Source organism: Lontra canadensis, unplaced genomic scaffold, assembly GCF_010015895.1.
Source record: "Lontra canadensis isolate GAN:19392208 unplaced genomic scaffold, GSC_riverotter_1.0 scaffold7, whole genome shotgun sequence".
Taxonomy (NCBI): domain Eukaryota; kingdom Metazoa; phylum Chordata; class Mammalia; order Carnivora; family Mustelidae; genus Lontra; species Lontra canadensis.
Genome location: NW_022631001.1, coordinates 36,451,721 through 36,479,358, shown reverse-complemented (window position 1 = coordinate 36,479,358; position 27,638 = coordinate 36,451,721). Strand labels below are relative to the sequence as shown.

At 38.9% G+C, this 27,638-nt stretch overlaps 1 protein-coding gene and 1 pseudogene across 5 annotated transcripts in view; both read right to left on the bottom strand.

Moving 5' to 3' along the window:
- The window catches only part of FAR1 (fatty acyl-CoA reductase 1), a 65,037-nt gene extending 37,801 nt beyond the window's left edge, over nucleotides 1-27,236 (bottom strand). For 2 of the 5 annotated variants that reach the window (XM_032853524.1, XM_032853528.1), the window contains exon 1: nucleotides 26,886-27,233. The gene's annotated coding sequence lies outside the window, so the exon portion shown is untranslated. Of the gene's footprint in view, nucleotides 1-26,885 lie in introns of all 5 variants that reach the window. The other 3 variants (XM_032853526.1, XM_032853523.1, XM_032853527.1) reach the window with 3 other exon arrangements.
- LOC116865443 lies at nucleotides 10,856-10,975 on the bottom strand (annotated as a pseudogene).
- Nucleotides 27,237-27,638: the final 402 nt, after the last annotated feature.

Here is a 27,638-nt window from a genome sequence, read left to right as displayed (position 1 = left end):
TTTACACACGCTATCCCAACTTGACTTTGAGTAGAGCCCTCTGAAGTGTTTCAGTTTGCACAATAAATTATACCGTTATAACCAGCTTCAGGTCTAAATAAGACTGTTTCAAAATTTCAGTGACCAAAAGCCTAATTAAAACAACAGCATATTAAAGTTAAAATGTTAATAACCTCATAGGGAAGATATGAAGAAAACTGCACATCAACATACCTAACAAATCTGGTAGAGATTAGTAACAATTATACACTAATTGTATGTTAACCACAGTGTACTGAGAACATGACCTAGAACAAGTCATCTGATTCTCTAAGCTTCATTTTTTTCACATGTAAGAATTTATTCAGTAAGTATTTATTAAGCACCTACAAGACACCAGCCACAAGAAAGTCTGCCACAGTTACACATATGCATTTAAAACAAAAAAAGATATCAGGCAGTTTTCCCTTTTATAATTGAGGATTTACAGCCTGAATATGTGATTGTCTCAAACCTAAACTAACAAACTACATACTTTCTTCCCTCATCTACAAAGACAACTTCCCTCTGAAGCCTAAGTAAGAAATCTGTTAACACCAAATAACAGAAAATTTTTACCAAACTTAATTCTTTCTCCTCAAGCTTAGCAATATAAAAGCTATTTGCTAAGAAGGCTAAAGAATGAAACTGCTTCTTACCAGTTTCAGGTAACTAGCCCAAAGCTATTTACATGTGACTTACATGATTTTCTTCACAGAAGAAAGAACAGAATTCCCACAAGCCTCCCAGTTTATCACAATGCTACCAAAAACTTTAAAGGCACTAAGTATTTTTAAACTCTATGTCTAGGTATTCTTGATTTCCCCCATCTATCAATACATTTATTTCACCCTTATACTAATTTAATGGCAAAGCCAGGACAAATGAGAATTCTTTCAAGGCAAGTCCAGACTTGTCACATCTTCCACATAGTCCTGCCAACATAGCCAGAAGCTACTAGAAAGGCAGAAGCCAGGAAAGAAAATGCTGCCCATCTTTCTAGAGCATGCTGTTTTAATTCCGACTGTGTGATTCTACTACATAGCAAGATATCTAAAGCTCCTGTCATATGCTGAAAAGTAGCTGCAGCTTTCAATCCTGAGGAAGAACAGCGGTATTATCATTCCTGTGTGCTAGGGTGGAAGGGCTATGAAATGTGATTCATATTTATTTTTACTGTTCTTGAGCTGCCTTATAGAAAACATCACTTCACAGTGGCAGCTGAGTATTTTCTTCAAAAAAATACCTTATCCTCACAGAACTAGAACAAATACTAAAATCTATATGGAACCACAAAAGACCCTGAATGAGCCAAAGCAATCTTGAGAAAGAAGAACAAAGTTGTATGTATCACAATCACAGATTTTAGGACACACTACAAAGCTGTAGTAATCAAAACAGTATGGTACTGGCACAAAAAGAGACACATAAATTAATGCAACAAAAGAGGGCTCAGAAATAAACCCATGCTTATATGGTCTATTAATCTATGACAAAGAAAGCAAGAATATACAATGGGTAAAAGTTTCTTCAACAAATGGTATTGAGAAACTGGGCACCTAAACGCGAAAGAAACTGGACCACTTTCTTAATCCATACACAAAACTAAACTCCAAACAGATTAACGACTTAAATATGAAACCTGAAACCATAAAACTCCTAGAAAAAAACACAGGCAGTAATCTCTCTGACTTCAGCCTTAGCAATATTTTTCTGTATCCTCAGGCAAGGGCAACAAAAGCAAAAATAAACTACTGAGACTATGCCAAAATAAAAAGCTTTTGCACAGCAAAGAAACCATCAATAAAATGAAAAGGAAACGTACTAAATGGGAGAAGACACTTGCAAATGATATACCCAAAATACATAAAGAACTTCTACAACTCAACACCAAAAATCACAAAAAATCCAATTCAAAATGGGCAGAGCACCTGAATAGACATTTCTCCAACAAACATGTAGATGACCAACAGGCAGGTGAAAAAGATGCCCAATATCACAAATTATCAGGGAAATGCAAATCAAAGCCACAATGAGCTATTGCCTCATAACTGTCAGAACAATTAGTATCAAAAAGACAAAAAATAACAATGTTGGTGAGAATGTGAAGAAAAAGGAACCCTCCTCCTGCACGATTGAGGAGAATGTAATTTGCTACAACCACTATGGAAAAGAGTTTGGAGGGTCCTTGAAAAATTAAACACACAGTTACCCTAAGATTCAATAATTCTACTACTGGGTATTTACCCAAAGAAAACAAAAACACTAATTCAGAAAGATCTGCACTCCTATGTTCACTGCAGCAATACAATAGCCAAGATACGGAAGCAACCTAAGTCTCCACAGATGAATCAGTAAAGGTGATGTGGTGAGTACACACACACGTGTGCATGCACACACACACATAAACACATATATATACACACCATGGAACATTACTCAACCTAAAAAACAACGAGATCTTGGCACTGGGACAACAAGTATGGACCTAGAGAGTATTATGCTCAGTGAAATGAGTCTGACAGAGAAGGACAAATACCATATGACTTCAACTCATATGTGAAATCTAAAAAACAAAACAAATGAATAAACAAAGAGTAGAAACAGACCCCAAAATACAGAAAAAGACGAGTGGCCGTCAGAGCAGAGGGCCAGGGGAATAAGCAAAAATGGGTGAAGGAGAGTGAGAGGTAGAGGTTTCCAGTCACGGAGTGATTAAGTCACAGGGATGAAAGGTACAGCACAAAGAATTCAGTCAATGGTATTATAACAGAGTTGTATGGTGACAATTGGTGGCTATACTTGTGGTAAGCATAATATAACATATATACTTGTTGCATTAGTATGTTGTACACCCGAAACTAATGTAATATTGTGTGTCAATTATATTTCAATTACAAAAAAACAAAAAACAAAAACAAAAAAAAAAACCCCTCTCTTATGGTTCCAAAGTTAAAGACCATACTGGTCTTTTCAAAGACCAGTAAAAATGCTGGGTACCAAGTATCACTATTACTTTCAAGGTTTTCTTGCTAGAGTGGGTTCTCCCAGTGGTTTTACATTATGTATTTATATTTATATTAAGAAAACATATTACAAATGTACTTTAAAAAATGGAGATATATACACTTCCTACATTCACTCACTTAAGTCCAGATGCTGCCACTTTGGCCACAGATCCTAAGATAAAATTACTACTCTGAACCTGTTTCCTTATCTGTAAAAAGAGAACATGCAATAGGTCTTAAAGACAAAGAAGCCTGAAATGGCCACAAACGGAGAAACCACAGAGAACTTCCTAAATAGCAGTCATTCAGTTAATATAAACTGCACCTTTGTAACACAACTATACTCTCATAATAAATGTCCTAGTATTAGTGGAAGGCTAATCATCTTGTCTTGATTAGTTTTAGAAACTTAGTTAAGGGACACCTGGGTGGCTGAGTCATTAAGCATCTGCCTTTGGCTCAGGTCATATCCCAGGGTCCTGGGATCGAGCCCTGCATCGGGCTCCCAGATCAGCAGGAAGCCTGCTTCTCCCTCTCTCACTCCCCCTGCTTGTGTTCCCTCTCTCGCTGTGTCTCTCTCTGTCATATAATAAATAAAACCTTAAAAAAAAAAAAAGAAAGAAAGAAAGAAAGAAACTTAGTTAAGATAAACTGAGTAAAGACCAGGTCCTCTCTCTCCCATTTCAACTTTTTGAAGAGATCTTTTTTTTTTTTTTAAGAGATCTTTCAAAAGATAAAGCTACTAAAAAGTGAGAAACTGGGGTATTAAAATAACCAGAAAACCGCAAGAAATCTAGCGAAGAAGAAAAAGGTAGCTCTTCGGTGTCAAGAAATAGGGATTCCTCTCTGTATTAGAGGTAAAAACAACTGTAATTAAAACTCTTAATACTCTGTCAACTAGTTGTTTCAGACACTTGCTAAGCAGAAAGACAAATGTGAACTATTAAGTAGAGAGAGGACATGGTGGGAGGAAGGAATAAGCGGCAATTCCAAAGGCTTGAAGCCAAGTTTTACAGAAGACTCACCAGTGATGGAAACAATACATAACAAAGGGAAGAAAGGAAAATTCAGCACAAATCCACTGCAAGTGTGTTTAATAATCCTCCTGCCTTAGGTTGCTCAGCATACCTATGGGCAGAGCCAAACTAAACCAGTATCTTCAAACTAAATCCCACATTTTCGGGGCAGGGGTGGGAGTGGGGGGGCGTGGTGGATAAAGTTTCTACTTGTCCTGTGAGGTGAGCCAAATGCATCAACTCATGGGTAAGGACTGACTGTGAGCACTGGAAGAGAAGTTCAGAGAAAGCAGAAAGGCTGGAAAAGATGGTCCCTGAGGGTCCATTTCATTTTGTACAATTCCCTACAGGAGGAAACAGAACATCACTCCTCACTACAGAGCCTTCCTAACATATAACAGACATAAATCTGCTTCACAGAAATTTTAACATATGAAATAAGGCAAATTCTGGCTGAAGAATCCTGAAAATTCCACATTATTCCCAAACAGGAGTCGATGGGCCTAGCTAATAACACAGAATAGAAATGTAAATATTAACTGGTTCAGGAAGACCCTTAATTAAAATGTAAAGGCAATTAGAGTTTACCAGGACTTCCCCAAGATTCCAGAGGCAGTCAACAAAGAGAGCAGAAGAGGTCAACTGTCAAACAGAACTTGTCTCAAAGACCATTTAGTTGGGCTTAATTATTGTCAATATCAGTCTGAATAAAAAAGACATTATCCTCAGGTTAAGAAATAAACACTTATCAAAGGTTAGTGGATTTATTTCCAACTCTGCTCCACCCAAACCACTGAAAGACCTTACTTAGACAGAATCATTCATTGGAGTATTAGCACTAAAAAACACAGGTCAGAAGAGGTAGTTTAAGGGTGGGAGACAAGAAGCTCTGGGGTCTTGCTTAAGCTAAATAACAAATTCAAACATGTTTCTACAAATACCTATACCAAAGTTATCCTAAGGATCATTGATTTTGGAAAACATGTATGGTACGTAGCTGTGAAAAATAGAAATGCTGTGTGAGGGAGCATGGCAGATCAGAATATATATACCTTAAAGTATGTCACTTTGGCATATAGATTACTTTGAGCTATAGGCAATAGAGATTTAACAGATGCAGAAAGAAGTCTTTCCTGAGCTTCCCCTACCTCACTAAAAGCAGGAACTTTTGAGAAATGAGGACTGCCATATGAGGACTCTGGGGGAGTTTTATGGCCAAGAAGATGATGTAAATAAATGTAGCACTGAGATGAGTGTGCATAACAAACCTTACTAAAATAACCCCTATCTTCTATTACTTTTCCCATATATTTACCTTCCTACAATCTGCTGCTTCCAGAAGCCTGAATTCCTTTTCCTTTGTCTAGCCACTTCTCCATAATTATTTTGCATTTTTAATTAACTTTATTTTTTAATTGTTTTTATTTTAATTCCAGTATAGTTGACATACAGTGTCATATTAGTTTCTCATGTACAACACAGTGATTCAAAAATTCTATACATTGCTGAGTGCTCATTTTTAAGTGTACTCTTTAATTCCCATCACCTATTTCACCCATTCTCCCACCCATCACTTCATAATTTATCACCCTTTGTTAATATGGTATATAACCTTTCAAATCTTACCACCTCTCTTTGGGTTTTCTTGTCTTTTCTGTGACATGAAAACCCTGTGCACATTTAAAAAAAGTATATATATATATATATATATATATATATATATATATATATATATAAAATAACACACATACACAATACCCTCTTCCTCCTGTTAATCTGTCTTTTGTCAGTTTAATTAGCAGGCACCAGCCATAGAATCAAAGAGGGCAGAAGAAAAACATTTCCTCTACTACATAAGTAGGAAACTAAATCTCTAGTGAACCCATTTTCAGTACTGTTTGAAATCAGTCTCTGCTATAAACTGTTTCCTGCTAAATAACGTAGGCCCTTTGTGGGAACAAGCCTTTCATATAACCTGATGCCATGATATAGCAGAAATCCTTGGCTCTGGGTCTAGCAGGGCTGGGCTGAAATCCAGGTACACCTATGTATCTTGGGGGTGAAGTAACTTACCTATTCGGTTCTTTGGTTTTCTCATCTCTGCAATACAGATAGCGTACATACCCAACCTCCTCTTCACTTCACAGCATTTGTGTGAAGAGTAAATGTAATATGCAAAAGACTGGACACACAATTACATCTTTTATAGTTATAAACAGTTCCCCAAGAGCCCTTTCCAAATTCAGGAACCACAGTTGATTTAAGGCAGGCTGACTGGAATTCAAACTTTGAGAAACACTGCCTAGTCCATTTTCAAGGTAAAAGGGAAGAAGTAACAGGCAGGGATTTAAAAAAAATTCTTAATCCTAACCTTTAGAACCTTATACCTGTCCACCTCAGGGAATAAAGAACTTCAGCCTAAAGGCCCCACCCAAGGTACTGCACTGTTAGGGAGAAAAGCCCTGGCAGAACTTTCAGAAACCTGATTTTACCAGCAAAGTGGGATGTATAGAGTATCTGCTGCCTTAAATCTGGCCTTCAATTATTTGGTACATGAGCTTCTGAGACACCCACCTTTCAAAAAGCTGCAGTTAATTCCCTATTCTCATAGCGTGAGTCTAGACCAGAGGGTGGCAAAGAATTGCCCCAGAGCCAAATCTCTCCTAATTTCATTTTTTATAAATAATATTTTGTTGGAACACAGCAACACCCAGCCTTGTGAATTACCCAAGCTTGCTTTTATACTTCAACAACGGAGCTGAGTATTTACAACAGAGATTTTACAGCCCACAAAGCCTAAAATATTTACTGTGTAGCCCTTAAACAGAAAATTTGTAGACCCCTGGCATAGATCAAGATCCTGAGTTTCTGTTCCAGTTCCTGGGTCACATTGTGTTCCCACTAAGCCATAAAGCTGACTGTTCCTCCTGGGTGAACTCCTCATAGTCTGTCTAGCGCTTCCCAGTTCCCTCTCCCCAGAATCTGTCCCTAAACCTAGAGCCTCTATTTGGAAATTCTATTTCAATCCTACTAAGTTCTGGACCTCTGGACCCTATGGAAATGAAACATTATAGTGATAAAGCTGTATCCAAAGACGCCTACTCCAGTTCCTTAAGGCATAAAAATTCACACCTCAAATACTGTTACCAGTCCAATTTAGAACCAAGTTCATGGGCCACTGCCCACCCCTCCCAACCCTGTACTGATTCCAAAAGGCTGAAAACCTAAATGTTCACCAACAGGTGATTGAGCAAACCAAGTGGTGTATTACTATCATGGCATACTCTGCATCTAAAAAAAGAATGAGATGGTTCAAAATATAAATGTTGATATGCAATAGCACTCACGATAAATTTTAAAAGTCAAGAAGTAAAACACCATATGATACACCAATTTTTATGAAGAAAGGAATGGAAAAAAGTATGTACATGCTTATAAATACACAGATTACTTCTGGCAACCACCCTCCCCAAAACTGGTAATGATGGTTACCTCTGGGAGGGAGAACTCAACAAGTGGGGAATAGAGATGATGAGCATTTACTTTTCACTACATATCCTTCTGTGCATTTTTAAATTATGTACTATGTACATGGGTTATATATTTTTAAAACATTTTTTATAAAATAGAAAAGTCAGAGGATACCAAAAAAATTTGAAAGCACAAATTTTCCTCTCAATTAGCCAGTCTCCACTATATTTTGTCTTCTATTTACAAACTCATGTTCATCTGTTAGAAAAAAGTTTGACAATTTTTTTTTTGAGCAACACAAGCAGGAAGGTTTATTTAAGCAAAAAGTACACTCTCAAGATATTAGAGTGGCAAGAGATAGACAGGGAGACAGAGACAGAGAAACAGTGAGTCACACCTGATAAATTTAAAAGTGAAAATAAAAGGGTAGTGTTGTGAAGGAAAAAAAATGGTAGTATCTTTCTTCTGCTAATCTTTATTGCTTACATTTTCATCCACTTCTTTATTAGATGGGAAAACCCATTAGATTAAAAACCAGATGATAACTATGAAACTGTTGAAGAACAAGACTCTTAACAGGCTGGATTTCAAGAATGGAATGAGAGAAATTCATTCCCCCCTCCAGATATTGTTGACCTTGGGATCAAATAACCCTCTCTTCCATCTCCTGAGAGATCTCCTATGTCCACCATGTTCACTAAGTAGTCAAGTACATATAACTACCAAATACAGCTCTGCAGTGAAGTCTAGACTTGTTCTACCTGTATGTGTTTCTTTCTGTATCAGCAATTTTAACACAAATTATAAAATCTGACAAATCTTTCTTTCTTTGTAAGGACTAAGTTCAGGGTGCCTGGGTGGCTCAGTGGGTTAAGCATCTGAATTCGGCTCAGGTCTTGATCTCGGGGTCCTGGGATCAAGCCCCACATTCGGCTCTCTGCTCGGTAGGGAGACTGCTTCCCACTCTCTCTGCCTGCCTCTCTGCCTACTTGCGATCTCTGTCAAATAAATAAAATCTTTAAAAAAAAAAAAAAAGGACTAAGTTCTGTTTTAGCAGTTACAAATTTATTTAGGGCAATTAAGCACTGAATACGAAAGTCTCAAGTTAATGTCTAACCACTCAATCTACTTTCCTATAAACTTCTACAAATTAACAGCTGTACCTTGAAGTAGGGTCCACTTAGTTGTCTTCCTCTTAAAATCTGGTTCCTCTGTACCTTTACCATGTATACAAAGCCAAAGTCATAACCTACCAAGAGACAGAAGGGAGACCTAACAGACAAAGATTAAGATATTTCATCTATCTTTTCATTGGGAGTTAATGACTAACTCCCATTCAGAGGTCATTCTTCTGTGTTTAACACAGCACATTCAATTTTGTTTGTCTCACAGTCCTAGGCCTCTAAGTTAGACAACCACCTGGAAGGAATAGCTAAAGAAATTCAGGTGCCAGATAAAAAGTAGGTCTCTACAGATGGCCTTTTTTAATATCCTTCAGATTCCATCACTGGAAAGTAAGAAAAAAAAATTAAAGAACTCTAAAAAAGTAAGAAAGTAAGAAAAAAAAAAAAGAATCTGGGGACTTAAAAATATTCTGTATCAACAGTTAGCAAAAATATTCTGTATCAACAGTTAGCAACAGTTTTCTGTAAAGGGTTAGGTAATAAATATTTTCAATTCTGTGGGCCATACAATCTTTATATAAACTACTCAATTCTGCTATTTGGGGCACAAAATCAGCCATAAGTAAACGAATGGGTATAGATGTGTTCCAATAAAACCTCATTCACAAAAGGAGGAAGGCAGTGTGAAAACCAGTTTGCTAACCCCTATTCTAAATAATGATTTCCAGCATTTTATATTCAGAAAAATGAACACAAATCAATGGGAAACCAGTCTGGTCTGAAAATTCATCACTTGTGATTTCACTACGTCTAGACTTACCACGTGTATCACTGTAGTAACACTTGTTTGATAGTAAATACTTGTTTGATACACATGAATGCCAGCCTTCAGAAATAAAAATGTGCCAGTGGCTAAATGCAAAATCAAAACATAACTTATAGCCTGTTGTAAGGCACGTAAAAGAAAAAAAATCTGTATTTTTAAAAGGAAAGCCCATTAAGATGTTCTGGGGTGACATTTGGGCAATATTATTTTGGAGAAAAGGCAACAAGTGAAGAAGAGCACAAAATACACTCCTGTTGCAGACTCAGAACCCTAGACAACTAGCTTTTTCAAAATAACTTTGATAAAATAGTCAAAAATATTACACAGAATTGGAGCACCTGAGTGTTGCAGCTGCTTGGGAGTCTCACTCTTGGTTTCTGCCCAGGTGACTCTTGGTTTTGACTCAGATCATGATCTCAGGGTATTGAGACCAGAGCCCAGTGTCAAGCTCCCATGCTCAGTGCAGAGTCTGCATGAGTTCCTCTCTCCCTCTGCCTCTCCCCACTCTGTGCTCTCACACTCAATCTCTCTATCTCAAATAAATAAATCTTTAAAAATTTTTTTAAAAATAACAGAATTTAAAAAGGTCATGAGCTGGAGCACCTGGGTGGCTCAGTGGGTTAAGCCTCTGCCTTCAGCTCAGGTCATGATCTCAGGGTCCTGGAATCGAGCCCTGCAGGGAGCCTGCTTTCCCCTACTCTCTCTCTCTCTGCCTGCCTCTCTGCCTACTTCGATCTCTGTCTGTTAAATAAATAAATAAATAAATAAAATCTTAAAAAAAAAAAAGGTCATGAGCTAATCCAACACTGTATCAAGATATAAAAGTCTGTTTGTAAAAAAAAAATAAATAAAAGTCTGTTTATATATACTGGTACACATCTAAAAGGACTTAGATTATTCTTCTCCACTCAAAAGTATATGATTTACAATTTTATTTAGCTAAAGGTTATGGGGGTGGGCAGCAGAAGCGAGAAGAAAAGAGACTAAGCCTATGATAAATATCACATAAACATGAAAATCCCCCAGAAAGCCACATGCAGCCACAGCTGCAATGACCGTGAGGGGAGCCTATACAACCCCCCCCAACACACACCTCTGCCTCCTCCCTTTTTCCTTCTGTTTTTCCACTAAAAGGGATATGAGGATTAGGTATCTTTAACCAATAGAAATTAATTAACTCTAATCCAGAAGTTCATGAACAGGCTTTGGAGGTGGGGGGATAGGGTAGAGGTTCAAGAACATGTTAAAGTTTCAAGCAAAATACCGCTGTGTGTTTATATATGTGTGCACATAAACAGTCCCACGCACACATCTAGCACATTTTTCTAGGGAAAGAATCCATTCCTTTTTTATCAGATTATCTATGTGTGTTATCTATGCATGCTGGAAGGAAAGGGGTCTTAATATACAGAGAACAGACTTCATGGGTACTAATGAAAAACCTCATTCACATCTACTCTGGAATAAAAATTTATACTACACTTGATCTTAGCCAAAAGGCCGAGAAGCGATGGAATAAAAATTTATAAATGGTTAAAACATAATTATACCAATCTGCCTTGAGGCCTGTTATGGTTTGAGCTGTGTTCCTTCAAAAGAGATTATGTTGAATTCCTAACCCTCAGTAACTCAGAATGTGACCTTATTTGGAAATGGGACAGTTGGAGATGTAATTAGTTAAGGTAAATGATACCACACTGGAGGACAGTAGATTGCTAATCCAATTATCACTCCTGTTCTTATAAGAAGAGGGCCCTGTGAAGACACAAGAGGGAGGACTCCAGGTGAAAACAAAACCAGAGACTGGAGTTACATAGCTACAAACCAAAGAACACCAAAATTGTCAACAAAAAAGCCAGAGAGAGGCAACGAAGGACTCCTCTACAGGTTTCAGAGGGAGCATGGATTTCAGATTTTAGCCTCCAGAATTATGAGACAATAAATTTCTGTTGGTTTAAGCCACCCAGTTTGTGGTACTTTGTTACAGCAGGCCTAAGAAACTAATAGCCAAATATCAATCTCAATGCCAACGAAAATTAACAGTGAAAAGGCGTTCTAAAGATGATGCATATCCTCTCATGCCATAATAAACATATCAGGGACATTTCCAAACATGTGAGATATACCTTCAGTTACCAAAACACACTCTACTTAATATTTAAAGATGGACTGGCTTTTCCAAATCGGTGCAGGATAAAGGGGTAAAAAAGTTTTATATCACAAAAGTAAAATATCAAAATAAGGTTAATGTTAGATACCAGAACAAATCACTGGGGTGTGGTCCTTACATTTTACACATGGTCAAATCTCAGTATATAGTAGCAGGTTCAGGTAAAGCAGTGCTCTGATTATCTATAGCTATATAACAAAATCACTCAAAAACTTAGTGTCTTAAAATAGCAATAATCATTTTCATCTCTCTCACAATTATCTGTAAGTTAGGAATTTGGAAAGGGTTCAACTAAACAGTTCTAGCTGAAAAGTTTTACCTCCTGATCTTAGATCCTTTGTATCTCTCCACATAAAGAAGTCTGGGCTTCTTTGCAGCATGGCAATCTCAGGCTAGATTGCTTAAAAAGCTGATAAGGTCTTCAAGACCAGGATTCCAGTAAGTTAGGTGGAAGCTCTCTCACCTTTTCTAACTTCGCCTTGGAATCATACAGTATAACTTCTCTTGCACTCTGTTGCTTACAAATGATTCACAAGACCCCCCAAATTCAAGGGGAGGGGACATAAACCCCAACTCAGGAAAAGAGGAGTCAAGATCACACTGAAAGAACATGTGAGATGGGAGATATCGTTAAAACCATCTTTAGAAAATTACCATCTGCCACCAAAAGCATGGAGAGATAACTGCTAATTACTTTTGAGACTATCAACTATTTAATCCATTTTGGACCTATTTCTTGGGCAAGGGAACAATAAAGAGTTGTTCCTTGTTACATATTTTTAGTCACCCAAACTGCTTTTAAAAATATGGCCCTGGGGCGCCTGGTGGCTCAGTGGATTAAAGCCTCTGCCTTTGGCTCAGGTCATGATCCCACGGTCCTGGGACCCAGCCCCCACATCGGGCTCTCTGCTCAGCAGGGGGCCTGCTTCCTTCTCTCTCTCTCTGCCTGCTTGTGATCTCTGTCAAATAAGTAAAATCTTTAAAAATAAATAAATAAATAAAAATAGAAATAAAAATATGGCCCTATGGGCCTCATACTTCAAATTATTTTGCCTACCAAAAATATTACTGAATTAAAACTTCAATTTTGCTTATTCACTTAATTGTGAACCACACTAACCAGTAAGTTACCACTTGGAGTTGACACACTTCTAGCCAAAAGCAAAGCCAACTCATTCTAGTTCAACTATGAAGAGGTTTCACCTTGTAGATGGTATATATACTTTAAGATTTCTGATAGTCTTCCATTGGGAGGCATATTGGGAACCACTGATTGTATGTCTTTTCTATTATATTTTAATAACTGTAATCATTATTTAATGTTTTAAGACTCAACATAAAAGAAAACCATCTCTGAAAGTAAGCTGTAAGCAACAAATAAAGGGCCAAAATGCAAATTCAAAATGCACAAACTATTTTCTGTACTCAAGCTGATAAGGATAGTGGGTTCCTTTTTCCTTTTTCAAAAATTAAGGCTTATAAGGCATTTTTCCACAAACAAAAGAATAGCTGTAGCATCTTGGTTAACATTTCTTTTTTCAATAAAAGATGCTAGTGTCTAACCCTGTTGTAAGCACCCATTGAAGTAGATATAATGGGCACTCTGTTTGCCTACACAGACACTGGCATACGAATACTTAACTCTCTGAATCCTATCTTCCTCAATGTCTAAGATACTTCTTGCTGGTTAAAAATCCCAATAGGTTCATTAGCTCTCTCAGTGGCACTACACGACTATTTTATACACTGAGGTTGCTCCATAGCATGGTAATCTGGCCAGCATTAAATGTCTCTAAAGCTTCATTACCCTGGAAAATATTAGACATTAACAAAAATCAGACTCCAAATTCCTTTGAGTGATATAAAAAACACAAATACATCTTTAAAAAGTCAAGTTTTCCTCCAACAAAAAGTAAATGCCAATTCTACAACATTAAAATTATCTGCTGACAAGAAAACTTCAATTTTTCATCAATATCCATTCTCCTTTGTTTCTCTTTTTGTTCTCAAAGCCTATACCAGTGGGGTAACTTCTCTACTGTAAAGTCTACAGAAGAAGGGTTGAGCTCCTATTAACACGGTTTGGTAATATATGGTTCCATTGCTTGTAAAAGCATGTGTCCAATTCCATTCTGTTATTCTATATTCTTTCCTCACCTTAATAAAATTATTTTCATATTAAGACAAGAAATTTTTTTTACTATTTTATTTATTAATTTGAGAGAGAAAGAGAGAGATCACAAGTAGGCAGAGAGGCAGGCAGAGAGAGAGAGGAGGAAGCAGGCTCCCCGCTGAGCTGAGAGCCTGATGCGGGGCTCAATCCCAGGACTCTGAGACCATGACCCAAGCCAAAGGCAGAGGCTCAACCCACTGAGTCACTCAGGTGCCCCAAGACATGAAATTTTCATACTAATACTTTTAGACTCAGAAAGTGAGATACAAGATTCCAATATACATCGCTATACTAATACTTTAAGTCTATTACCAAAAATCAGGGTTTTTGAACACAACTAAAGAAAGGGAATACCCTGTTTGGCTTAGGAATTCGTGGAAGTTGTACATCTGACTCTGTAATATATCTAAGGGTTAATGTAAAAATATTTCAAGTTAACCAAAACTGATGTTAACAGGAAAATGTATCATGTTTACCATGAACATTACATGTAGATGACTACCTACAGGTTTACCCAAAAATTGACTCAGGCAGATTACTAATTAAGTATCTTATGTGGTGTAATTTAAAACTATCAAAGTCTACTCACGAAGATTAAGATCATTCACAACAAGCTGGTAGAATTCAGGTATTTCACTGCTTATAGAAGCAGTTTAGATTCAGTTTAGAAGCAGTTCAGACTCAGTCTCATTATTATAGCAAATGCCAATCCGTAACAGCAGAAAAGTGCTTTGAAGTTCCTGCTTTATGTTGTACATTGCGTTTCCTGTTTCTTTTGCATCACTTTCTTACATACCTTCTGAATCTTTTCTCAAGGCTGAACCTAAAAACCAGTACGTCCTCCAAGACAGCACTTTCCAAATCATGGTAAATGGGGCTAGGAAACTGTACACTTTACCCACAACCAGGGAACAACAAAGTATATTAGCATATCAAGACTACCAAAGTCCTGAGGTGAAGAAGCCCACTGAACTCTATTTCAACTCAGGCTTTCACAAATTTCCCAATACAGCTAGAGAAACAATGCTCCGGAGAAGCTCACAGATTACCTTGTAAGGTAATGATTATCCAAAAATGGACCAAACCTCCCATGGACTACAAATGATTTAGAAAGCATGATCTTCCTTTGATGCATAAGACTACTTATGAATAAGCTATTAAGCCAATAATTAAGAGCTGCAAAAATGGGCATGTTATTAGAATGTACCAAAGACTGCAATCTATATACAGTTAATCCCTTTGGCTGCTGCAACTCCCAGTGCTACAAAGCTCCTACCACACACGCGCACTCAAAAGCTGGAATTCTGAAATTTAGCACTCACTGTCAGTGAAGTTGTGTTGTCTTAAGCTGACCATGGTTTTCAACAATCATTATTTTTACTTTTTAATTAAAAATTAGCATTAGCTGAGCTTCATACATATCATTTTAGTTGTTTTATTAAACCTACAGAATGTATTATACAAATGCATCACTTGGATTTGAGACCCACAGTTTTCTAGCCAGTCTAGACTTAAGTATGTTTTTCATGATTCAATTAGGAATGAACGATACCTCTAACTGCTGAAAAAAAATCCCTCTCCCCCCCAAATGCTTGTACCTTTACATTTATAATTATTTTTCCACCAGAAAGCAGGAATTTATTGAGCTAAAGAATGGCCCAGCTAAAGGCTGGGATTAAAACAGCTTGAGAGTCACTGTTTTAAGTGTCCTTGCCCTCGATATAGGGTCACCAACATGGGGGCAGGTCTTCTCCCTGCCCAGTAGGTCTACACCAACCAAATGACATAAGGACTTGGAATCAGGCCCTTCTTTGAAGTAATAATAACTTCTCTGAACTTGAATGTGAACGATCCCTCTAGTCTCTAGTTCTGGGAACCATCTAGAAATGCCTTAAAAAGGGCTAAATTCCATAACAAACCCTGTTCTCAGAAATCCTTTCCTGGTTTACCTTTAAAACTTTCCCAGGTTCATAGATAAAGCTTGCAATTAAATATTGTCAGGCAGGGATCAGTCCAGAAAGGTATAGAAAGCATAAGGGGAGTGTTTAATGACTTCATGGATTCCTAGTATCTGTTTCCAGCTGTGAAACTGTATTTAAGCTCCTAAGAACCTTACCTGCATAAGCATTGTAACTACCGGTTATTGTGCTAAAAATGGGTTGAGAACATATACAGCGAAGTAAAAACAGTAAGAGAATAAAAATCCAGGTAATTCTTCGTCAATTTATCAATTGAGAATCAAAGCCACAAAAACGCTAGTGTAAAGATACTTCCTTCTCCAGAAACAGATCCAGAATGAAGACAGCCAAAATCAGTAAGCACAACAGACCTATCAAACATCAGTAATGAGTAATCCAGTCAAGAAATGGGCAGAAGACATGAACAAACATTTCTCCAAAGACGTACAAAGGCCAACAGACACATGGAAAAATGCTCAACATCACTCAGCATCAGGAAAATATAAATATAAAACTACAATAAGACACGCCCCTCACCTGAGTCAGAATCGCTAAAATTAACAAGTCAGGAAAAAACAAATGGTGAGGATGCGGAGAAAGGGGAACCCTCTATACTGCTGGTGGGAATGCCTAAGCTGGTACAGCCACTCTGGAAAACAGTATGGAGGTTCCTCAAGAACCTTAAGGAGAAATCTCAGGAAGTTAAAAATAGAGCTATACTATGACCCAGCAATTGCACTACTAGATATTTACCCCAAAGGATACAAACACTATGATCTGAAGGGGTGCCTGCACCCCAGTGTTTATAGCAGCAATGTCCACAATAGATAAACTACAAAAAGAGCCCAAATGTCCATTGATGAATGGATAAAGATGTGATATATAGGGGCACCTGGGTGGCTCAGTCAGTTAAGCCCTGCCTTCGGCTCAGGTCATGATCTCAGGGTCCTGGGATCAGAGCCCCACATCGGGCTCTCTGCTCAGCAGGGAGCCTGCTTCCCCCTCTCTGCCTGCCTCTCTGCCTACTTGTGATCACTCTCTCTGTCAAATAAAATCTTTATAAAAAAAAAATGATGTGATATATATACATATATAGAACATATATTACTCATCATTACATCAAAAAGGATGAGATCTCACCATTTACATTGACATGGAAGGAACTGGAGGGTGTTATGCTGAGTGAAATAAGTCAATCAGAGAAAAAATTATCATATGGTTTCACCCATATGTGGAATTTAAGAAAGAAAACAGAGGATCATGGGGAAAGGGAGGGAAAAATAAAATAAGATGAAATCAAAGAAGTAGACAAACCACAAGAGACTCTTAACTATAGGAAACAAACTGAGGGAGGGGAGGTGGGTGGAGGGATGGGGTAACTGGGTGATGGGCAATAAGGAGGGCATGTGAGGTAATGAACACTGGGTATTATATGCAACTGATGAATTACTGAACTCTACATCTGAAACTAATGATACACTATATGTTAACTAACAGAATTTAAATAAGTTAAAAAAAATCAGTAACGAATAACTATACTGTTGGGACTGCCAGTAACCACCTGACTGACCTTGGGTCAGTCAATTAAATGCTCTGATCATTCACAGAATTCATTGAAAAGGAGCCCAAATCACTGATGGTTAAATCCTTCTTCTCCTAGCTCTCAAAGTCTATATGTCAATACTGTGTATTAGAATAAGCTGTTTCCTAGTAGAACATTACTCAGATAATTATTAACTCTAACAGGTCATGAAGGTTATCACATTAAAGCAATACACCTAAAATTCACTGATCTTCAAACAGTCAAATGTCTCAATAGCAGCTAATTCAACTGTTCCTATCTCCTGCAGATTCTGCTTATGCTAAAAACTACTATTATGATTACATTTTAGGTGTAACCCACAACCTTTTAAAACCACATATTTCTAAGAAACTTATTTAGGACCATCCTTCAAACTAGATAGATGATAAACACAATTTCAGGGCTCTAAAGAGAATCAATCCTTTCAGCCCAAACACATTTCTAAGCCCCATTATCACATACAGGAATGATTTTAACACAAATGTACAACTCAAAATACTTTAACAGATCCTCTTCTCCACAGGTCTCAACTATATAAGGGCAGCTAAGGCCAAAGTAGCTTTTTCCTTTACCTTTGAAAAAAAATGGTATGTATACATTTATTCATTCTTAGTTATATTTACTTCCTCTTAATTCAGGATGGATAGCAGTCATTATATGAAATACCATACACTTACTCCAAAATCTTTGATAAAATCATTCAATATATTTATTAAGCTAGCTATAGCTTATTTTTTCCTAAGAATCCAATTAAGAATTGTTCTATTGTTTGGGGGTGCCTGGCTGGCTCAGTTGATAGAGCATGCTACTCTTGATCTCAGGATCGTAAGTATGAGTCCCTGGGTGGCACAGTTGGTTAAGCATCTGCCTTAAGCTCAGGTCATGATCCCAGGGTCCTGAGATGGAGTCCCACATGAGGGGGGGGGGGGGGCCCTTGCTCAGCAGGGAGCCTGCTTCTCCGTCTGCCTCTCCCCTGCTTGTGTGAGCACTCTCTCTGACAAATAATTAAATAAAATCTTTTTATTTATAAATAAATACATAAAATGTTTAAGGGGCGCCTGGGTGACTCAGTCAGTTGTGCAGCCAACTCTTGATTTTGACTCAGGTCATGATCTCAGTGTCCTGGATGGAGCCCCATGTCGGGCTCTGTGCTTGGCAGGAAGTCGGCTTGAGGATTCTGTCTCTTCCTCTTCCTCTTCTCCCTCCCTCTGCTCATACTCTCTTATTCTCTCTCTCTAAAATAGATTGTTAAAAAAATAAATAAATAAAAATAAAATAAATCTTTAAAAAGAATTGGTTTATTTTTTAAAATAAGGCATATGCATGAGTTTTAGAATTTTTAATCACTCAATAATGAAACACTTGTTTATAAAAGGTGAGCAGTACACACCAAAATAAATGAGTTTAATTTTAGCAATATGTTTTCTGCCTATACATTAAAGAATGGTTTATTTAACTAGAATCCATAGACCCACAATGGGTTCTAAGAGTCTCTTTTTCTTTAATATTTTATTTATTTGAGAGAGAGAGAGAGAAAGAGCACAAGTGGGGGAGGGGCAGAGGGAAAGGGAGAAGTGGACTCCCCACTGAGCAGGAAGCCCAATGCAGGTCTCCATTCCAGGACCCTGGGATCATGACCTAAGTCGAAGGCATATGCGTAACTGACTGAGCCACCCAGGTACCCTGGGTTCTTTCAATCTTATTAACCCCCTGAAATTATATGAAAAACAAAGTGTGCAAGTACAGTAATTCCCCCCTAACCTGCAGTGGATACATTCCTAGACCCCCAATGGATGCCTGAGACTGCAAATAGTACCAAACCCTATACATACTGTTTTTTCCTATATATACATACCTATGGTAAGTTTAATTTATAAATTTGGCATGGTAAAAGATTAATAATAATAATAATAAAATAGAACAATTATAACAATATACTGTAACAAAAGTTATGTGAATGTGGTCTTTCTCCCTCCCAAAGTATCTTATTGTACTGTACTCACCCTTCTTCTGATAATGTGAGATGATAAAATGCCTACAAGATGAGATGAAGGAGGGTAAAATGATGTAGGAATTGTGACTTACTATTAGTCTACTACGACTTTCTAACATGTCAGAAGGAGGATCACCTGCTTCCAGACCCAGGCTGACCATGGGTAACTGAAACCACATAAAGCAAAACTACAAACAAGGAGGGATTCCTGTTTATTTTTCTAAGGAGATAGCACAAAGCTTTGGGGAGATGCTCAAAAGAGATCATGACCCTTGACTAAAAATCTCTGCATTATGGAACATATGTTAAGATTTTACTCTCAATTAATATTTAATACTCCAAAATAATAATATATAATTTTAAGAATTCTTTAAATTCAACAAGGATTTCTCATGTGAGAAAACTTATGTCACGCCAATATTTCTGGCAAGATTTCCATAAAATACAAGATTGATGTAAACTAGGTATTTCAAAGTAATCTTAAAATTGTCTAACAGTTAACATTTAAACACAACATGTACAGACCACCATTTAAGATCTCAAAATGATTTATATATGAAAGCTGGTGGCACACACACAAACATTCTAGAAAAAATGGATCCATTTATACATGCGGTACTAAGATATTTAGAAGGCTTTTTAATGAAATGTGCCAAATAATTCACCACAGACAGTGACAGTCATAAAGAAGTGTGTCTTAACTTGTAACAGAGAAACTGGCTTTTTTCAAATATTGATTTAAGATCAAAGTATGTCAATAATATGCTGTACGGGTCTAAAAGAGATACAGATTTAGATAAAACTTTCTATGGAGCTAAAGTTAGATTTTTCTTTTCTTTTTTTTTTTTTTTAAGATTTTTATTTATTTATTTGACAGAGAGAGATTACAAGTAGGCAGACAGACAGGCAGAGAGAGGGGGAAGCAGGCATCCCACTGAGCAGAGAGTCTGATGATGCAGGGCTCGATTCCAGGACTGTGAGACCATGACCTGTGTGGAAGGCAGAGGCTTAACCCAGTAAGCCACCCAGGTGCCCCAGATTTCTTTTTTTTTTTTTTTTAAGATTACTTATTTATTTATTTGACAGAGAGAGAGACAGTGACAGAGAGGGAACACAAGCAGGGGAAGTGGGAAAGGGAGAAGCAGGCTTCCCATGAGCAGGGAGCCTGATGCAGGGCTCAATCCCAGGACCCCGGGATCATGACCTGAACCAAAGGCAGCCGCTTAACGACCGAGCCACCCAGGCGCCCCTAAAGTTAGATTTTTTCTAACTATATGTTTTCTCCATATGATCACCCTCGTTGCACCCCTTAATATTCTTTTTCCCCATCTAAATCCTTTCATTCAGAAATAATGTCATCTCTCATTTAAAATATATATCACCAATTTTGGTATATAATCTCATGTTGCTATATTGTTTTATATATATATATTAAGTATATCCAATTACATTAACCCCATCCTACAGTAGATTATTATATCTAATTTCTCTTGCCTAGCACAGTATAACACACGTCTCAAAAATATTTAAATGAACAATTTCTACTTCACTTAGGTTAGTGTCTATTGTCACATTCATCATGCTGTATGGCAGTACCTGGTAAAAATGTTTAAGGATTTGCTTCAAAATAAAAAAGGGAGAAGTGGGTGGAAGTAGAGATGAAACAAGATTAACCACAGGTTTGTAATTGCTAAAGTTAGTGATGTCATTTTATGTCAGCAACTTTCCATAATACAAAGTTCAAAGAAGATTCCTTCTCCTACTAGAACAGAGAATTTCTCAAAAGACAGGTCCAGTAGTCTTCTTCTGTAGACACCTGCCCCACAGAGAGCAGATAAATTTACTTCACTAAACACATTTCATTATTTAGGCAGGACTACCTTTCAAAGAAACCTTAACAGCTTCTGTATGGTATTTTATTTAAATAGTCCTTTTATAAAACTCAAATAAAACATAGATTCATTTGTTAACTATTTACTAAGTACCTACTTTCTCAAATATCCTGTCTTAGTAAATGCAGGCTATCAAAAATAACACATCCCCATGGGGCGCCTGGGTGGCTCAGTGGGTTAAGCCTCTGCCTTTGGCTCAGGTCATGATCTCAAGGTCCTGGGATCGAGCCCCAAATGGGGCTCTCTGCTCAGCAGGGAGCCTGCTTCCTCCTCTCTCTCTGCCTGCCTCTCTGCCTACTTGTGATCTCTGTCAAATAAATAAAATCTTTAAAAAAAAAAAAACTGTATTTATTAGCTTTCTGCTATTTTTTTCTTTGTCTTCATGTCTTTGCCTTCTCTCCTTGCCTTTTTTCTGTGGATCCTTGAGAGTACTATCAGATCCAATGTATTAGAGAGGATGTGTTTGTTTGTTTGTTTGTTTGTTTTTAAAGATTTTATTTATTTGACAGAGATCACAAGTAGGCAGAGAGGCAGGCAGTACAGTTTTTAAGAAGGATTTAAGGCATCTACATTTTTAAAGAGAGAGCATAGTTTGTTCAAGCTGGACAAGTCTGTAAGTTCCTCTCCCAACTCCATTTTAGAGATGAGAAAACTAAAGCTCAGAGAGGGGAAGTGACTTGCCTCAAGCTACACACATCAAGTTACTAGCAAAACCAAAATTAAAACTCAGATCTGCTGATTCACAGGGCAATGTTAATTTTCCACATCAAAGTACTTTCTTCTACACTATAATATTCACTAACTAAAGAGAATGAGTATTTTATTATTAATATATACTTCAGTTCTATATTATACCACACCAAAAAAAAAAAAAAAAAGGTAATAGACTAAGTAAAGGAAGGAGCTGGGAAGAAAATGCACACAACAAACTCCTAAGGCCCCATACATGCAGACTATAAGGCTCCATACATACATACACACTTCCTCAATTCTCAGACACACATTTGACTTTAAGACATAGTAGCCATTTGGGAGTGCCTCTCTACTTACTAGATGAGGTGTTGTCCAATTCATGAATCATTTAATAAAGAGAATTAGATCTTCAAATTAAAAAAAAAAAGACAAAGTACCCATTTCATAAGCATTTTCAAAAAGACACTGTAAATTACATCTTCATTTTAAAAAATACTAAAATGTGAAAACATACCCCTCTAAAGGTAATATAATGCACCCTTAAAAGACACATAATAATCACCATCATTTAAGAGCCAGTGTCATAAAACAAATACACAGAGCAACAGTGCCATCTTCTAAGGTAACAAAGTTACTAAACACCTAAGCCTATGTGGCATTTTTTAATTTTTTTTGTGGCATTTTTTAAAAATTGTAAATATTAATATAAACAAGTCTTTCTTGCCTTTTATCTCATATGCATGAATTCTGGCTTTCCACAAAGCAAGGTTTCAATCTCAGCTCTGTTCTACCTCTCCAACATTTGGAAAGTTATTAATTTCTGAGCCTCATTCTCTCATCTATAAGAGGTTCTCCACCTTGGAGAATTGTATGAGAACTGAATGTAATAATTTATTTAAGGAACATAGTACAGTACCTAGATGAAATATTAAGCTTCCTCCCACAGTCCCTATGGGCCAAATTAAACTAAAAATTAGATCCTATTCTTGAATTACAAGATTCTTCCATCTCCATTTTAGAGACCAGAATAAAACTGTACTGATCCTGAGGCAAATCCTACTCATTAGCTCTTGAATAATTATTTGATTAGAGAAGCTTATTTCATTGTCTTGAAATTTGTCTCTTTTCTTCTTCAAATTGGGAACAGAAAACAATGACAAATTTTAGGTTAAATTAGTGATATGTAAATTCAGCACTTTCATATCGTCTTACTGAACTGAAACTGTAAGCGCATTACAAACCCAGTAAGAGAGGAACTACAGAACCAATGTGTAGGAAGAAAGAAGGGTATAAAATCCAAAAGACACAGTTAAAATGACTAATCGAAGACTAGAATGACTAAAGTGACTAATGCCACTAATCGAATGAGTGGTATGCATTTGTTTAACCTTAAATTCATTTATTAAACCCTAAAAAAACAACGTTCAGAAAAACCAAGACCATATCTCCATGCTTCAAGGTGATTTAGTAACCTGATCCCTCAGATTAAGCAAATGCCATCTTTCAGTATATACAGTTTCAGGATGTGTATGGTCATTTCTTTTTTTTTTTTTTTTTTTTTTTTATTTATTTATTTGACAGAGAGAGATCACAAGTAGACAGAGAAGCAGGCAGAGAGAGAGAGGGAAGCAGACTCCCCGCTGAGCAGGGAGCCCGATGCGGGACTCGATCCCAGGACCCTGAGATCATGACCCGAGCCGAAGGCAGCGGCTTAACCCACTGAGCCACCCAGGCGCCCCTGTATGGTCATTTCTAAGACAGGAATGTACCTACCCAAGTATCTCATAAGCAGCAATTCGCACTGAAATAAGACCATCTTTCCCCTTCCCCAAACATAATGCAGAGAAGCCCACACACATATTCCCTATTAGCTCGTTTCAGTAGAATGATTTTCTCCCCAACTAACTATAAAAGTAATGCTTGTTTTTTTGAACTTGGAAAATACAAAGTGTATGAGCATTTTTAAAACACCCATGATCTCAGCAGCCAAAGATTAAAATTTTAGAAAGGGACATACCAACATCTTTCCTATGAATTTGACCGTAACTGCCATCATATTTTAACTATGTATAGAGCACCTGCCACTAAAAATGCGTAACTATCTGCCTATACCTTATTATCTTAATTCTGGTTTTTGAGATTAAATTCACACAAGTTTTTTTTTCTGACTTAACTCACGGTTTCTTCTCGATCTGTTCTTCCGAGTCTCTCAGCTACATATTTTGTTGTTAACTACTTCCTCTTTCTTAAAACTATTTGTATCCTAAGTTTTCCAAAACAATATATTCCTCAGTATCTACAAGAGTCTCTCTAGCTCATCTTTTTCTCTTCCTTCACTGGCTCTCTTCTATTAATAACTGACAACCTCCAAAAAAATGGCTCCAGCCTGACCTTTGGATTTGCTTGTCCACTTTGTACCTCCAGCATTTAACACAGTGCCTGGCAGGAAGCTTAGGCTCAATTAGTATTTACTGACTTTGTCAATCCTGACCTGCCACCTATTAGTTGTGTGACGTTGGGCAAATTAAATCTCTCTGAATCTCAGTTCCCTCATCTATAAAACAGCGATAATCAAAGAAAGATGATGCTCGAATAGCTCAAAACAGTGTCTGGCACAAAGTGGAACCCAGTAAATTTTGCTACTGTTACCAATATAATCTAGTACAGGACTCAAAAATGTTTCTGATTGTTTTATGGTTGAACACCAAATCTACCTCTCAATAACCCAACTTATTGTCAACATATTTTCTTATCACAAATATCAAAAAATATTTTTGCGCTCTTTCCCTTACTGTCTCCAATCCATCATTAACTATTCTAATTCTTCTCTCCTAGCCACAAGACAGAACCATTGTTTTTCAACTAAACTACAATCATAGACTCAATTGATCTCCACACTCTTATATCGCCATTCAAATATTCCATCCTCCTTAAAACCATTTTTTAATGTGTCATTCTTGTCCAAAGTTGCTGATAGCATGTCCAAACTACTGGAATGTCATCTTCATGTCTTCCAGTAACACATACCCAAACTCCTAGTTCTAAAGATGTCTCAAAACTAACCTCTTCCTGGAAACCTTCCCTGATTAACTCCACACCACTTGGATTAGTTCTCTGCTCTGAGTCACCTCAGCACTTGGGTATTGTTATACTAAGGGTAAAATGTGATCAGTGAATAGCAGTGCCAAGAAATTACTTCCACGAAATTATTTCTATCTCCTAGAAAAGAATGGTCCATTAACTACAATGCTTTGGTCATCTGGCTAAGGAAATAACCTCTACAACATATGCCCTCTTTGGTTTCTGTCTTCGGCACTTTATGTTTGTCAAGAAGTGTTTAACTCTTCACAATCCTTTTGTACTATGGTCAAGCAGAAATTACATCTCGATGCCTATCAGCACCTCCAATTTAAATCCACTGAAAATGTAGAGTGGGCCACTTTTGTTTCTACTACTTCTCTGTCCTCAACCTCTGCCCACACCCCACAAATAAAAACTTTTTTTTTTGCATCTTTTGCAATGGTCTCCACAAACAGTTCCTCCTTACGCCACACACTCCCATTCCAGACCCTCTCCTCCTTCCTAAAAACTCCTAAAGATTTAAACAGAGAAGTAACAGCAGTGATAATACACACACCATGTCTTTCTTTCCTCTAAGTGAAAAGAACTTTGAACCTATTTAGCTATAACGCTCTTCCCAAGACTAAAAAACTTCCTAACAATAGGATATATAATCAAATTCTACTGCATCAAAGTGGTTGATCTTACAGTAACAGAACTGCACTTCCACGTTAATTTTCACTGTGTTACTCTCAGAGATCTTGCATCATTTTTATGCTATGTCCAACAAAATAGGTGAGACATTCCCCTACAGGGCAGATTTTCTGAATGTACCTTCTGATGCTGCCTTTAAACCAACAGATTCTAATTTTTTTAAGACAAAGAATTAGGTGAGTCCTCATTGCCATCCATGAAAAACAAACAATATCTGCTTTTTGAGAGGGTGTGTGTGCTGCTGTGGCAAAACAATTAGATGAACTAATGGGGTGGAGAAGGGAGACACAACCAGCCTCAGTAGTGAGAATTAACTTTGAGTGCTTGGCCCTCATGAGTAGTGTATGAACCTATGAACCTGGCTGACTGAGTCCTTCCTACCTGGAACACTCGGCTCTCCAGCCTCTCCCAAAAGGAACAGTTATTCTTGCTCACTTAGTCATAAAAGATCCACACCCGACGGTCGGCAACTTGTACAGTTTCTAACTGGTCACCTAACGCCTTCTAGTCAAACAGCTTCCAGCCACACCTCATCTAAAATCTTCTCTCAGTCACCTTTCGGTTTGAGTAAGTCCCTCTCACTCCAAATCCACTCGTCCTCGTTAGTCCAGAGATCTTAACCTTCAAAACCTTCCCTCCCTTCACTCCCAGCTGATCTCGCCCTCCACTCCATCAGTGCCTACTTCCAAAAGGCCAGCCACATTCCCCGGTTCCGCACCTTCACCCCAGGCACCCTTTTCTGAGCATCACCCTTTTCCCATCACTTTCTTCCCCGTCAGACCAGAAATTCTTTCAATCACACGCCCCCTCCGACTGCCGCCCCGGGGCACACAAGCCCGCTCCTCCGTTAAGTACCCCGCCCCACCTTCACCACCTCTCCGCGGCCTCCCCACACCAGACGGAGCCCCCAAGGCTCCGCGGCTGCCAACCAGGCCCCTCCCTGCGTCACCGCTCGATGGCCCGGCCCTCCGGAGGGCGGTGGCCCGGGCTCAGCCGCGCACAGACCACCCGGGCAGAGGCAGGCGCCCTCGGCTCCGGGCGGCCCAGGGTGGGGGCGGGGGCGGGGCGGCGGGTGTCGCCTCCGCCTCTGGCGGCCTGCCGCCCCGGCTCCCGCAGCCGCGGCCGGGACCAGGCGAGGAGCGGCCCGCTGCCCGGCCTCCCCTCGCCCGGCAGTCGCCGCCTCTCACCGAGACGCAGAGGCTCGGGCCTCGCTTTCCCCCTGGCCGTCCAGCGATGGCTCCGCCGCCGCCGTCGCGCTCTCCTCACTCGCTCCGCCACCACCCCCGACCGGCTGCTGAAGAGCGGACGGGTAGTGGCACGCCCATTGGCTGTGCCACTCGCGTCAGCCTTCCCGACCCGGACCTCGCGATGTGACTGGCTGGCGCGGCGCCTCTTTTCCACGTCCTGTCCTGATTGGCCTGTCTTGTCTCTCGCGCCCCCTTACCGGGAGGAAAGCTCACCCCCTCCTCCTCGCTTCGGCCTCCCACCCTCCCCAACCCCGTTTCCATCGCGGCTGGCTGGGGGCGGGAGCAGGCGCGGGGTCGGGAGGTAGGAACGCGAACTGCCAATGGGAGCGCTGAGAGAGGGCTGGGAGGCGGGCTCTGCGGCCGGCTGGTCCACGGGGGCAAGTTCAGCCAATAGGCGCGCGCCCCACAGCCGGGGCTCAGGAGCGTCCGCTTGGCCCCTGGGGTTCCAGCGGGTGGCGCCCAGGGCCACGCCCGGCTGGCTCGTCGCGCGGGAGGCGTACCCTTTGGAAAGGTGGGAGAATGCGGTGAGGCAGGCGCGGGTGAGCGCGGGCAGCCATTGTGGCGTGCTCCCGCAGCGCCTACGTGGAGTCCGGCGCTGGGTCGATGTGAGGGGAGCCGGGGCTTTGTGGACTCCTGGAACCGCGGTGGGATGCTTTTTAGGAAGGAAGCCGAGCGTGCACCTCGTCCACCGCC